Raw genomic sequence first — 15,229 nt, 5'->3', positions numbered from 1 at the left:
CAAATGGGGCTGTACTCACTCAGGCGCGTGTAGGCGCCGAACGCAGGTTGAGACGCAACATGCTGCATTTTTCCTGCGTTCGGCGCCTACACGCGCCTGAGTGAGTACAGCCCCATTTGAAATAGTGACATGCGTCTATTCCTGCGCTCCCCTGCAGCTGAACGCCAAAAAACGGAACGCAGGGGAGCGCAGGTCAGAACGCCAGTGAGTAAGAGCCCTTAGAGATGCAGGCTTTGGACAGTTGGCTGTTGTTACAAAGTAACAGTAGTCAGCCAACAGCAAAGTAGTCAGACAGATCAGCAGAAGAGCAGGGGCTAGGCTTAGGGAACTGTTCCAAACCATTAAAAATCATGAAAAGTCTGGATATTTTTAATCAATCTATTTTGTAAAGTTACTTTAAATTATTTTTAATTTTCAAAAAGCTTAAGTTATGTATGTAGAGTTCCCCTTTAAGATTTAAATGATTTTTTTTTTAGTATGGAGCTTTTATCTGGAAATCCCAGGTCCAGAGCATTCTGGATATCAGGTTCCATACCAGTGATGCATGAACGGCAATGAGCTTATGGTATTTATCAGCCAACAAAAAAAACACTTTTACTTGAAAACTATGTGATATTGTGCAAAATGTATGTGTCCGGTGAGATTGGGACAATACTGATAGAAACACTTGGCTTGGGCTTGCCATTCCACCTTCACACAGACATCCACCAGTGGATGGAATGAGCACAGCAGGAAGTTTAAGCAGGGCTGTAGTGGTGTGTTAAAGGAGAAGTAAACTAAACTAAATGTCGCTAAAAATGCTTTTATATACTAAACTTATTGCACCAGTCTAAAGTTTCAGCTTGTCAATAGCAGCAATGATCCAGGACTTCAAACTTGTCACAGGGGGTCACCATCTTGGAAAGTGTCTGCGACACTCACATGCTCAGTAGGCTCTGAGCAGCTGTTGAGAAGCTAAGCTTAGGGGTCGTCGTAAATCATCAAGCAGAAAATGAGGTTGGCCTGTAATATAAGCTGATGCTACATGGCTGATTATTACATTCAGATTCTAATTACACTGATTTTTGAGCTGCCATGTAGTAATTATCTGTATTAATTACTAATCAGCCTTATATTGTGAAATTACTATTCTATGTATAATGTGAGTGGGTCCCTAAGCTCAGTAAGTGACAGCAGCACAGAGCATTTGCAGTGAATCAGCATAAGAAGAAGATGGAGAGCTACTGGGGCATCTTTGGAGACACAGATCTTCCGTGCTAAAGGGCTGTGGTTGCCTTGGGCTGGTACAGAAGCCAAAAACAATGTACAACATTTCTTCTTTAGTTATGCTTTAGTTCTCCTTTAAAGGGGTTATTCACCTTTGAGTTAACTTTTAGTACAATGAACAGAGTGATACTCCAAGGCAGTTCGCAAGTGGTTTTTATTTATTTATTTATTTATTATTCTTTTTGGGTTATTCTGCTTTTTCATCAGCTATCTGGTTTGCAATTTCAGCAATGCTATTGCTTGGGTTTAACTTACCCTAGCAACCATTCCTTGATTTGAATGAGAGACTGGAATATGAATAGGAGAGGCCTGAATAGAAAGATGAGCAGCAGTAAAATTATAGCTGCACAGAGCACATTTTTATTTTGGCTTCTGGGGTCACTTTCCAGATGTGGAAGCTGGAAAAAGGCAGAATAATTCAAGAGGTGGATAATTGCACAGTCTATTTGCCCAGTTTTTATTTTAATATTGAACAATCCCTTTAAGGGGTTTATTTATCATGCTATTGCTTCATTCCACTTTTTACACAGCATGATAAATAGACCGCTTAGTGTTGACATAGACCAGTGATCCCCAACCAGTGGCTCGTGAGCAACAGGTTGCTCACCAATAACCCCTTTGGATGTTGCTCCCAGTGGCCTCAAAGCAGTTGCTCATTTTTGAATTCCTGGCTTGGAGGTAAGTGTGGTTGCATAAAACCAGGTGCACTGCCAAACAGAGCCTCCTGTAGGCTGAGAGTCCACATAGGGCAGGGGTCAGCAACCTTTACTATCAAAAGAGCCATTTTGCCCCCTCTTCCACTAAAGAAAAATAGTCTAGAGCCGGAAAACATAAAACAGATTATAAACTTTTAAAAGTTTTAACCTTTTTTCAATTTTAACTGTTACAACAACAGAATACAACAAACAAAAGTGCAATGTGTATGTGTACGCCTACTTTAAAATAAATTAAACACTGAATAGCCCTGTTAAATGCTAGTGTTCATCTGTTTAATGTAAATTCTGTTTCTGAAGTTCAATGCTGATCTTCCCTGTTGTCTTGAGTTTGTGACTGCGGTAAGGACCATGATGAGTCATCTTGCTGCGGCTCGGTCTTGCCCGTCACTCCTGGGACGTCTATACAGCCCTCGCACCAGCTGGCGGCTTCCCGAGTGTACGACTGTGGTAAGCTAACCGTTAACTTTCCCCGGTCATACACTCAAGCAGCCGCCAGCAGGTGCGAGGGCTGTACAGCCGACCTGATAGGCAAAGCCGCAAGACCGAGCCACAGCAAACAGGATGAAGAGCCGCATGAGGCTCGGGAGCCTCAGGTTGCCTACCTCTGACATAGGGGCTTCCAAATAGCCAATCAGAGCCCTTATTTGGCACCCCCAATGACTTTTTTAAAAGAGCATCCCCACTCGTTTACATTTGACTGTGGCTCATGAGTAAAAAAAAAAAAAAGTAGGGGACTAGTGATGTGCGGGCTGGCCCAAAACCTGACCCGCACATCACTATCAGGGACCCCTGACAAATGCATTAGCCAAGCAAATAAAATGCACAAGATGGGGCCTTAACACTTCCAATTAGGCGAATGCCATTCCACTCATACTGTGCCCTGGCAGACAATGTTGCATCTAATGGGATAAACAACTGTCAAAACAGTAACCTGGGGGCAAAGTTAGATTTACAATCAGCAATTATGCCCCCTGGACTTGACTCAGCTTCCAAAATCCAGCATTGGCTTCACACCAAACGGTTAATGGCAGGCAAGTAGATTAGTCGCCGATGAGAAACCTGTGCTAACTGCAGGTCAAATACCTTTACATTTTTTGTGCACCCCCATCATTCCCAAGAGTTTCATAACATAGTGGATAACTGGGCCAAAGAATAGAAAATTGCACTGGCTTAGACCACTGAAAAACATGGCTGAACACACAGCAAGAATAACAAGGCTTCCTCAGACTTTTTAGAAATACTACAAGTGAAATTAATAATTTATTTTTTTGCTGAATTACTTGTAAATAAATAAAAAAAGGAACCAGAAAAAACTACATTTTAATGTCAAATGACATTTAGGACAAGTTTGCAGGGTTTAATTTAAAAAAATACAAAAAAAAACACTTCCTCATAAATTAAGTCTCTCACCAACAGGAAACTCAAAATGCAATTTTTTTGGGGGGGGGATAGAAAGCAAACTAAGTTAAAACGCTTAATCTTGTTCAACAACATAAAACTAGAAAATGAAGGGCAACTACACTAAAATACAATTTCCTTCAAAAAAAATATTATGAACTTCCATTTCTAGTCTGTTACTTAAAGGGGGAGTTCACATTTAAAGGGATACTGTCATGGAAAAACATGTTTTTTTTCCAAAACGCATCAGTTAATAGTGCGCTCCAGCGGAATTCTGCACTGAAATCCATTTCTTAAAAGAACAGATTTTTTTATATTCAGTTTTAAAATCTGACATGGGGCTAGACATTTTGTCAGTTTCCAAGCTTGTGCCTTCACTTTAGGATGGAACTACTTTCTGGCAGGCTGTTATTTCTACTACTTATTGTAACTGAATCAGTCTCAGTGGGACTTGGCTTTTACTATTAAGTGCTGTTCTTAGATCTTCCAGGGAGCTGTTATCTTGTGTTAAGCTGGCCATAGACGCAAAGATCTGATCGTACGAATCGAGGATTCGTACGATTTTCGGAACGTGTGTGGAGAGTCCCGACATTTTTCGTCCTGCGGAGATCGGTCGTTTGGTCAATCGGACAGGTTAGAAAATTTCTGTCGGCTGCCGATAATATCTCTGCGTGTATTGCCGATCGTACGATTTTCAGTGGGAGACTGTCACTAGCTTTGGTTGGACATAGATATTGTATGATTGCTGTCAGGGGCAGAACATTGCTGATCTGTTCTTTAACTAATCTGACTGGTAAGACTTTAATCTGAATGGTTAGTGGCGGGTCGGGAGATGGGAAAGTCCGATCGTACGATGATTCGTATGATCGGATCTTTGCATCTATGGCCAGCTTTAGGGAGCTGTTATCTCGTTGCCTTTCCATTGTTCTGTTCTTAGACTGCTGGGGGGGGTGATATAACGCCAACTTGCAGTACAGCAGTAAAGAGTGATTGAAGTTTATCAGAGCACAAGTCACGTGACTGTGGGCAGCTGGGAAATTGACAGTATGTCTTGCCCCATGTCAGATTTCAAAATTGAATCTGTTTTGCGCTTTTGAAAAATGGATTTCAGTGCAGAATTCTGCTGGAGCAGCACTATTAACTGATGCATTTTGAAAAAAACATGTTTTCCCATGACAGTATCCCTTTAAGTTAAGTTTATTATTTGTGGTTTTTGAGTTATTTAGCTTTTTTTATTCAGCCGCTCTCCAGTTTGCAATTTTAGCCATCTGGTTGCTAGGATCCAAATTACCCTAGCAACCATGCATTGATTTGAATAAGAGTATTATATAAATAGAAGAGGGCCTGAACAGAAAGAGGAGTAATACAAAATAGCAATAACAATACATTTGTAGTCTTACAGAGCATCTGTTTTTAAAGAGTTAGAAGTAAAAGGCAAATAATTCAGAAACTATCAAAAATAAATAATGAAGACCAATTAAAAAGTCACTTACAATTGGGCATTCTATAAAATACTAAAAGTTAACTTAAAGGTGAACCACCCCTTTAATATATAGGTAGCATCTGAAGCTAGTCATACACAAACCAATTAAAATGGAATAAACCGTTTTGTACAATTTTTGGTAAGTGTATGGAGCCCCACTGACACATTTTTTCAGGGGGAAAGGCACTTAGTAAATGCCACACACAGGGTCTTCTGAACCAAGACTCTATATTTTATATTGCTGCAAGACTTAAAAACCACGGCTATTATAAATAGTATTTCCACAAAGAACATTGGAAATGGCATTGCAACGGTGAATGTTTTCTGATTCTGGCTCTTGAAACAATGCAGCAGAAGTCAGTTCTCCTTCAGGTCGGTCAGCTGTATTCTGATGCATTGTTTCAAGAGTCAGAACCAAAAATACAGAGAAAATCAAGGCAGAGAGAGAAACAGTTTAGAATTAACTTTTCTTAACTGATGTATCTTTATGTAATTAAAGATGCATAATGCATACAAAGAACTATAGAGCAAATATGACCCAATAAGTACATATCCATATACAATAACACAAAAATTCTAGACCTGAGACCAACACAAGGCCTCATATTATTATAAAGCCTCACTTTAAAGGGATAATGTCATGGGAAAAAATTTTTTTTTAAAAAATGAATCAGTTAATTGTGCTGCTCCAGCAGAATTCTGCACTGAAATCCATTTCTCAAAAGAGCAAACAGATTTTTTTATATTCAATTTTGAAATCTGACATGGGGCTAGACATATTGTCAATTTCCCAGCTGCCCCACGTCATGTGACTTGTGCTCTGATAAACTTCAATCACTCTTTACTGCTGTACTGCAAGTTGGAGTGATATCACACCCCTCCCTTTTTCCCCCCAGCAGCCTAACAACAGAACAATGGGAAGGTAACCAGTTAGCAGCTCCCTAATACAAGATAACAGCTGCCTGGTAGATCTAAGAACAACACTCAATAGTTTAAAACCCATGTCTCACTGAGACACATTCAGTTACATTGAGAAGGAAAAACAGCAGCCTGCCAGAAAGCATTTCTCCCCTAAAGTGCAGGCACAAGTCACATGACATGGGGCAGCTGGGAAATTGACAAAATGTCTAGCCCCATGTCAGATTTCAAAACTGAATATAAACTGCTCTTTTGAGAAATGGATTTCAGTGCAGAATTCTGCTGGAATAGCACTATTAACTAATGCGTTTTGAAAAAAACATGTTTTCCGATGACAGGATACCTTTAACCTAAAATATATCTTCAGCCTGAAACACCCACCGTTCCAGAAACTTGCTCTAACAGTCCCTGTAAATTCTGAACTTTATATCTTGCACTGAGACAACAACTTTTTTTAATTCAATGTACTTATCGGTAAAGTAAACATGCACACATGCCACTGCGTGTAAAACACTTTGTGCAAGCTCTGCAACATACTGCCAATAACTGTAGGATGACACTTATTTGTACCCTTAGCTCAACAGCTACTACAGCTACAGAAACAAAGATTTAAGAAAAGTAGAAGATAGGAAGTGACTCTTGATAAGCATTTAGATTATCATGGATCTAAAGGACTGCTGCAATGAGAAAGTCTGAGGATGAGCTCAGAACTGATGAATTAATAATAACAATAAACTTTAATTCAGGCAGTTCGGGGAGATAGTCGCTCAAAAGACGAGGCGATTAGTCGACAGGCGACAAAATCTCCCCAAATCTCCTCGTATGGACTAGCCCTTAGGAGCTATGGCATGCAGAGACATGTTGGTGCCCAAGATTTTAAGGAGCTTGAGAGGCAGGGACAATTCACTTACAGCTGCCCAGATTTGGCAAGTGCCTGAAAGCACTCAAAGGAGAAGGAAAGGCATCGTACACTTGGGGGTGCAAAATGTTAGGCACCCCCCAAATGATTGCACTGACTAACCTGAAACCGCCGCCGGAGCCCCTATCAACAGAAAACTGCACTGGACCTGGGTTATACCAGTGAGCACCATGGAGCGATCCACTTCCATCTTCTTTCTTCAAATTTCCTGGGGCAAATGCATGCGCAGTTTAACAAAATAACTTTTTTGTTAAAGTTTGGCTTTTCATTCTACTGCACATGCGCAGCCGGGCGAAGTAGAATTAAGACGGAAGAAGATAGCTCTGTGGTGCTCACTGGTATAAGCGCGGTCCAGTGCAGTTTTCTGCCGATAGGAGCACCAGCCCGGGGGTTCAGGTAAGTCAATACAATCACTTGGGGTGCCTAACATTTGGCACCCCCAAGTGTATGATGCCTTTCCTTCCCTTTTAACCTGGCCATACACTTCTAGAAGATTCCCTTGTACAGTGAGGTTGCCTGACATAAGGGCCCAATTAGGCCACCCAAATGCAGGGCAAATCGGGCTGAACTGGATCATATGGGGAAGCCTTTAGACTCCTCTAATGATGAACAAATCAACATGCCAACACATCCAGAGAGTGATCAGCAAGGCCTATCTTTGGGCCCTTAAGCTGTTGACTGTCTGCAACTTTTAGCTCTTGTAAGCGTTAATTGTTTTTGGTTGTCCTTTAGTTATTTTGGTTTCATTCAGGAGATATTACCATCTTACCATTTGGAACGAATATCAATGTATAGGTTTGAATAAACAGAATAAAACTGTTGAAGCTTCTTTGCAAATATGTTCTACTGTTCAGTCATACACGTTTCAAAATTAACAAAATATTATGGGGGTGGGGTCAGCATGGAAAAATGTTTGTGTAGGACGACACAGAAAACCAAATTGAAATTAGAGAAGCTTCTGCATTTACGGTCTGTTTATTCAAAGCTATACATTGATATTTTAAGAGCACTTGTATATACACCTTTATACCCATTGATTAGGTGAGCTAAAAACACAGCCCCCCCCCCCCCCCCCATATTAACAGGGCCAAGCACCTTACAATTGCACAAGAATGAACTGGCGTCATAGTAAGAAATAAAGGGCAAGTGGCTATTTACTAGATAACACTGGAGGCCAAGTGGCACAAATCACTGTATGAAGTGTTGCCCTTAAAGCTGGGAGTAACAAGTCTGTGTTAAAACAACAAAGTGTGAGCTGCCAGCACGCTGCTCTGTGGCAGGATTGCCAGGTTGGCAGTTTTCCAGCCAAATTAGGCTACTAATTTAAAGCCCAGGCGGGTTTGAAATTAAAGTAGCCAGGGTACGGACGTTGGAAACCAGCCAAAGTTTTTTCCTGCCCTAATGTGCCAAGCCTGCTTTGCCAGTGCATGTTGGGTAATGTAGTTTTTGTTTAAAGGAACAGTAACACCAAAAAATTTAAGTGTTTTAAAGTAATGAAAAGATCGTGTACTGTTGCCCTGCACTGATAAAACTGATCTGATGGCTTCAGAAACACTACTATAGTTCATATAAACAAGCTGCTGTGGAGCAATGGCGGAAATTGAAAAAACGGCTATATGGCACAGGTTAACTAATGGATAACAGATAACACCATTAGACAGACAGAGCTTATCTGCTATGTAACTTGAGCTTTTTCTCCTTTGAATGGCTGCCCCCATTGCTACACAGCAGTTTATTTATATAAACAATAGTATTGTTTCTGAAGCAAACACAACAGTTTTACCAGTGCAGGGCAACACTGCATTATATGTTCATTACTTTAAAAAAAATTTATTTTTTGACGTTACTGTTCCTGTTCAATTTGCTGACTGCCAAGTTTAATGTAAGACTACAATACCCAGCATACAATACCCAGCATGCTACGGGACTAAGTTGTGTAGATACTGGGAGTTATCAGATTTTGGGCTCTGTACCCCAGTATACCGTCACTCTTAAGCACTCGCATTTTCCATTGACTTTCCTCAATTTCAGACAATTTGGGGGGCAAAAATCTGCTGGCCACCAAAATGTCTAGAGGTTAACCTGTTTACCAATATTTATTATGGGGCCCCTATACCTCCTTCTGTAGTTACACCCCTGGTTGGGCGAATCTGTGCCATTTTGATTCATGCAAAAATATGGGAACCCGTAAACATTAGAAAAAGGCATATTTTCACATGTATTCAATTACTTTTTAGACTTACTCCACGTAGAGTGCTATTTTTGGGCTACTTTTGAAGTGTCTCTTGGCTAGTTTTGGGCTGATTTTGTAGCCGACTTTGGCTGGTTTTGACCTGGCAGCCCTGCTCTGTGGTTATAAGAAACCTATTTATTAGGACAGCTCAGCTGGGTGCATGACAATGATACAGAACATGTGGGCGAATGAAACACGACTAAACGAGCAGGCTTACGAGTTGTTTAACATGTGCTCCCCTTAAATTCCATACTCCTCGGACGGCCTTCGAATGGTAGAACAGGCTAGTCGTTACCATACGGAACACACAGACTGAAACAAGTTGCAAAAAGACAAAAGATGTATAAACTGTTATGTGAGCGCAACATAAACTGCGTGCGACCGAGTGACAAAGTGTGGAGTGTTTTGAACTGTGTTGGTGACCACCTGCTCGCGCTTATAATATCTGGGTTTCGAACCCGGCAACACTGCTCCTTGCCAGGCCTCCTTCTCACCTGAACAAACTGGGGCTGCAAAAAAACTACTACGTCCGTCTTTACAACCTCGTTAGGCTCCGACCAAGGGCTGCAATATTTTAGACTCCGGTAGACTCGGGGGGGAAAGGCCCTTGTTGTTTTCTACGTTTTACACAGACCCGCCGCTCCAGGCCTGAAGCCCGACCGCCATCTCCAAGCCGAACTCTGCGCAGCGCCTTCCGACGCCAGTGACGTCATCACACTGCTGCCAGGGCTGCGGAATTGTTTGCGTCGGCTCTATAAAACGATGCCAACGTTTTATTCCATGTCATCGAACAATAAGCGACCGTATGCAGTTGCGTTCGTGTAGAACTAGGCGTGTATAACGTTAGTCTGTAGAATCAGCGATGTTATGTTGCAAACGCGCATGCGCGCGGCAGCCATATTAGTTGGGGCATTGGATTCAATAACAAATCACGATGTAGTCAAGCGAAATGGGTCAGCACAGCCCTTCCATGAGCGTCTGACTACAACTAAAATTGATCTGTAACGCACAAACTCCTCTAGCTCTCGTTGGCTAAATTGAGGCTTTAAAAACCTCTTTTCTTTTGACAGATCCTGCAGGTCTGTGGTACAGAAAAGTATTCCCTATGCATAATGCCAATCAGAAGCCCACCTTGCAGGCTTTGCTTTAGAACAGAACACAACACAAATGTGGTAGTCGGTGCTTGAGGAGCTCAGATACTGCTTATAATACTGTATCCTGTGTGATGAAAGTGTGTGTACATCTTTAAAGGGATGGTTCACCTTTAAGTTAACTTTTAGTATGTTATAGAATGGCTAATTCTAAGCAACTTTTCAGTTGGTCTTCATTTTGACGTATTTGACTCCTGACTCTTTCCGGCTTTCAAAATGGGGATCATTGCTCTGTAAGGCTACACATGTATTGCTATTGCTACTTTTTATTACTCATCTTTCTATCCAGGCCTCTCCTATTCATGTGTCTCTTATCCAAATCAATGCATGGTTGCTAGGGTAATTTGGACCCCCAAAATTGCAAACTGGAGAACTGCTGAATAAAAAGCTAAATAACTCAAAAACCACAAATATTAGAAAATGAAAAACAAATGCAAATGTTCTCAGAATATCACTCTCTGTCTACGTCATACTAAAAGTTAATTCAAAGCCATGGAAAGACATTGAAAATCAATGTATAGCCCCTCTACAACTATCCCACCTTTTTGGATACCTAAGGCATTCAGAGCCAACCTAAGAACCTTTTGCCCACATCACAACAAGCCCTAGAATTGTGAGACACAATAGATATCAAGATGAAACTAAGTACACGAAAAACCAGATACAGAACTATTTTCTACAATAAGAGGTTTCCCCCTGGCTGTAACCCGACAGATTTTAAACCCTGGATATATGCAAATATGCTCACCTTTACAGACTTCCACTCAGATCACACTACAATATCATTTAAAAAAATGTAAAGATACAAGCTGTTTGTGGACAGTGTCTTGAGATCACCAGCTAAAGGTCTACTGGTAGATCCCATTCTACCTTTTTGGGCACCCCTTCTGTAAACTGTTCTAACTTGATACATTTAGTTGATACATTTACTTGATACATGTCTTGTGTTTGTCCCTGCTGAGCAGAATCCCTGAGTTTCATTAAATGCAGATGTTAGAATTGCAATAGTTGCACTTATATTTCCCATAGATCCTACTGAGAAATGGACCAATTAAATGTTGCAAAATTGTAGCCATTTAGAACCTGCATCTGATTCATTGAGCTGCCAGACTGAAACACCAGAGACAGGGACATTAAACTTTAAACTTAGATTTTGAAAAAATTGTAAAAAATAAAATAAAGGAAAGTAATTGAAAAAAATATTTATTTCTGGGCAACAATCTGAAAAAAGCTGAACAAAAAAGTTTTGGAAGGTGAACAACAAAGTATATTAAAAAGCAGCTTATGCACAAATCTTAACAGCCAGCAACTACACACTGCAGACAGACAAAGGATATTTGTGTTGGGATGTTGCAATATGTCTAGGAAACTAGAAACTATGGCATTCATTTGACTTAATAAGGGGTTTGTGCAAATGGAAAACCTAGAGTTACAGTAGTCTGCAATAAAGCCATCCTCAAAGATTGCCGATAGCATTGTTTGCAAATTTAGGCTGACTAAAGCCGACCATACATGTTCAGATTTGATTTGCCATATGGCGACCGTTCGGATAACGATTGTACGTTTTAATGCTAGGATCTAAAACTTACATTCAGATTTACATTGTAGGATTAAAGTAGGAAAAATAACAAATCAGATGATGTTCTAGCCATTAATTGACAAACAACAACCTTACAAAAGTTATGTCCCAGAAATAGAAGTGATGGTGACCCATGGATATAGGCAGATAGGCAATACTTGCAAAGATGTTATTGTTAGAAATGTTCTAACCTATCCAATTGACTAAACGACCAATCGCCAGGGTACTAAAAACTTTGTTTTGTACAATTATATCGGAGTGAGTGTAGCCAGTTTAAATGAGTGGATCTGAGGGGAAGTGAATATAAGCTACAGCTCATCTCAGTTCTTTACCTGCTAAGAAAATCCTGTGAGGTTACTAAATGTCCATTTGCTCACACTGTATGGTTAAATAGACCAAAAAAAACATTGTTTTTGCATGATGTTTATAATTTTGCCATGAAAGTATTTGCCTGATGCTTTTACCCATCTGATCCCCCATGTTTTACTTGGGGGCAATGTGGGGGCTGCCAAATTTGTGTAGCAGTAGTCCATTAGCATTAGAAACTAAAACTGACAGGCTAAGAAGGGACAGTCAGGCTGGCAAAACAGTTAGGTTTAAGAACTTCTTGTAACAATTAATTACAAAAACCAGGGGCGATCCTGGCCCCTCCGCCGCCTGAGGCAGCAGCAGTTGCTGCCGCCCCTCCTCCCCCGTTCGCTTACCTTTTTGCGCCTGAGGGGGTCCACGAGGGCAGCAGAGAGGGCCAGTACGATAGCGCAAAGAGCCTAACTGCGCTCTCTGCGATAGCAGAGCCGAATTTCCGTTGTGAAAACTGGAAATTTGGCTCTTAGTACCAGGAGCGGCATTTTTGCCGCCCCTGGTACCTAGTGGAGCACTGCTGCCTGATGCGAGAGCCTCAACTTGCCTCATTGGCGAAACACCCCTGACAAAAACAGACCTATCAGGGAACATTTCCTATACGTAACATACGTTTAATGTACATTAATATTTTGAATAATGTTTTTTTAGTGTTAGTACCACTTTAAATCCCACCAAAAGGTTGTCTTCCTCCTGGTTTAAGTCAGAGAAATAAGTGCTTTAGATAATCTGTTCTGTATCTAGTTGAACCTTGGTTGGGTGTTAGTGATTTAAATACATGCATACTACATAGTTTCATAGCAACCAGTGACATTTGCAGCACACATCTCAACTAGACTAGCCGTGCCATGCAGATTGTGAATTTCATATGAATCTGGCTTTGGAAAGATCTGCCATTTGGACCCTACAGAATGCATATTTGTTAATATTTACCTTTATTAATACATAAAAAGCAGAATTGTGCAGGAGTAGGGTTACATGTATGGAACTCTGTAAGTAAAACACAAAAAAAGACCGCTACAGCTCACCGCTCTTCCCTTTATCCAGGTGCTCTGTCAACAGTGTCCCTCCCCACTGTAAATACATCAAAACTCAACAGGCAGACGGCACTTCTGGAATGTAGTTTTTTGGGGTTGCTGCTGTTAAACACCTAACGCGTTTCGGGAATGTATCCCTTAATCATAGGGTTACATGTATGGAACCCTATCAGGCAAATGTGATATGTTTTCCTCTTTCACATATCGTATGCACAGGACACTACCTAAAGCACTTTGCTTGGACTGTCCCTCTGGATGATGTGGTTGAGGGAAAACCTCAACATAATTAAATTCACATATATCTTAAAAGGTGTCAGCAGCAATAGAAAATATTGATGCAACACACTATATTTTATTTCTTACAGCCAAGGTGCATCTAGAGGGAGGATAGACTACAATGCCCTTTCCTGAAGCACTTACTTCCTGTGGCAGTAGCCTGACTGAAACCATTGCTGAGGTTTAAGATGAGACCTTTTTTTATAGAAGATGCAAAAAAAACATTCCATACCACAACACAGAGGTTACTTTCAAAAAGTTAAATGATGATTCTAAATGTTCACAGGCGTCTGGGTTATTTTAAGCAAGGAGCAGATGAACTATACTTTGAGCAGGGACCCCACAATCGCAGCTGTCAACAGAGGGGCAGATTAATCAAAGGGTGAATTTAGAACTCACCACAGAAAATCTCACCCACTTTCTATTCATTCCTATGGGATTTTTCGAATCATTTTTATCAATGGAGTTCACCATTTGATGAATATGCATTTAAAAATTCCATAGGAATGAAAAGCAAGTGAGTGAGTTTTTCTGTGGTGAGTTCTAAATTCACACTTTGATAAAGCTGCCCCTATGTTGACAGCTAAAGCCTGTGGTGGCCAAGGTGTGTGAATCACCATATTACTGTAGCAGCGAAGTTCTCAGAAGCACCTGCTTTGAGACTTCTGAGCTGTGTCTGCCTAAAGCAGAGCTTGTCCTATACTTTGTTATGGAAAGCAGTGAGATGATTTGGGGTGTTTTTACCACCATGGTTCTCCACTAGAACATTGCAGCAGTGTGAACACCCCATGTGCCATAGCCTTTAGCAAACCAGAGTGTCACCAAAGATATCTGCTGGTGAGCATTGCAGAAATCTTTTCCCCAACTACACTGGAGAAAATCTCCACTCCACATGCAGGTTGCCATTTTAGGTCAGTGTTGCACATAGCACATTGGCAGTTCAAGGGGTTGCTCACCTTTAAATTAACTTTTAGTATGATGTAGAGAGTGGTATCCTGAGACAATCTGCAATTGGTTTTAAAAATGTTTTATTTGTAGTTTTTGAGTTATTTACATTTTTATTCAGGAGCTCTCCAGTTTGCAGTTTCAGTCTGGTTGCTAGGGCTCAAATTACCCTGGTAACCATATATTGATTTGAATAAGAGACTGGAATATGAATAGGAGAGGGCCTGGATATAAAGAGGAGTAAGAAAAAGTAGCAATAACAATACATTTGTAGCCTTACAGAGTATTTGGTTTTAGATGGGGGGTCAGTGAAGAGTCAGAAGAAGAAGGCAAACAATTAGGAAACTATAAAAAATAAATAATAAAAAAAACAATTTAAAATTTAAAATTTGCCATTCTATAACATATTAAAAGTTAACTTGAAGGTGAACCACTCCTTTCAGTAGTACTTACAGGTGCATTGTATCACGGTGAGCCTCCCCAGGACAACAGCAGACGAAGAAGTCTCTAGACTGATCTGATTATGTTCTGTTCAATTTCACTAATGTAGCAGTGTTCCCATTTAGGAACATAGTGTGTTATTTGGTTGGTTTTCTTGCTTTTCTGTCCTTCATTTGGAGGAAGATTGCCCAGCAAACAATTCACTTCCTCCAGATGGTGTCAGGCTGGTGCCCTGAAGACTGCCATGAGGGACCTTACTGTGTATGTCCAGGTATCTTCATCTCACAAAGCTGCAATAGCCTATCCTAGGGAGGTGGCGAATTGGAGCAGTTGCTAGAGCCCTCACTTGCGTATAGGGTCACCACCTGGCCGGTATTCTACTGGCCTGGGCGGTAAAAATGATGGTTGATCCCAATGTTATTAAAAGGGAAAAAAGATAAATTTATAGGAAGGCTGGTATTTTTTTTGGGAAAAGATGACAACCCTACTTGCGTAGGGGCCCCACTG

At 40.8% G+C, this 15,229-nt stretch overlaps 1 protein-coding gene across 3 annotated transcripts in view; it reads right to left on the bottom strand.

The window, feature by feature from the left end:
- wdr33.L (WD repeat domain 33 L homeolog) overlaps positions 1-9,787 on the bottom strand; it is a 55,691-nt gene extending 45,904 nt beyond the window's left edge. Inside the window, exons 1-2 of one of the 3 annotated variants that reach the window (XM_041563406.1) lie at positions 9,428-9,786; positions 9,151-9,245 (exon numbers count right to left, since the gene is read on the bottom strand). The gene's annotated coding sequence lies outside the window, so the exon portion shown is untranslated. Of the gene's footprint in view, positions 1-9,150; positions 9,246-9,427 lie in introns of all 3 variants that reach the window. The other 2 variants (XM_018263847.2, XM_018263845.2) reach the window with 2 other exon arrangements.
- Between the last annotated feature and the right edge of the window lie 5,442 nt (positions 9,788-15,229).

This window comes from Xenopus laevis, chromosome 5L (assembly GCF_017654675.1).
Source record: "Xenopus laevis strain J_2021 chromosome 5L, Xenopus_laevis_v10.1, whole genome shotgun sequence".
Taxonomy (NCBI): domain Eukaryota; kingdom Metazoa; phylum Chordata; class Amphibia; order Anura; family Pipidae; genus Xenopus; species Xenopus laevis.
This window is presented reverse-complemented; position numbering and strand designations above follow the sequence as displayed.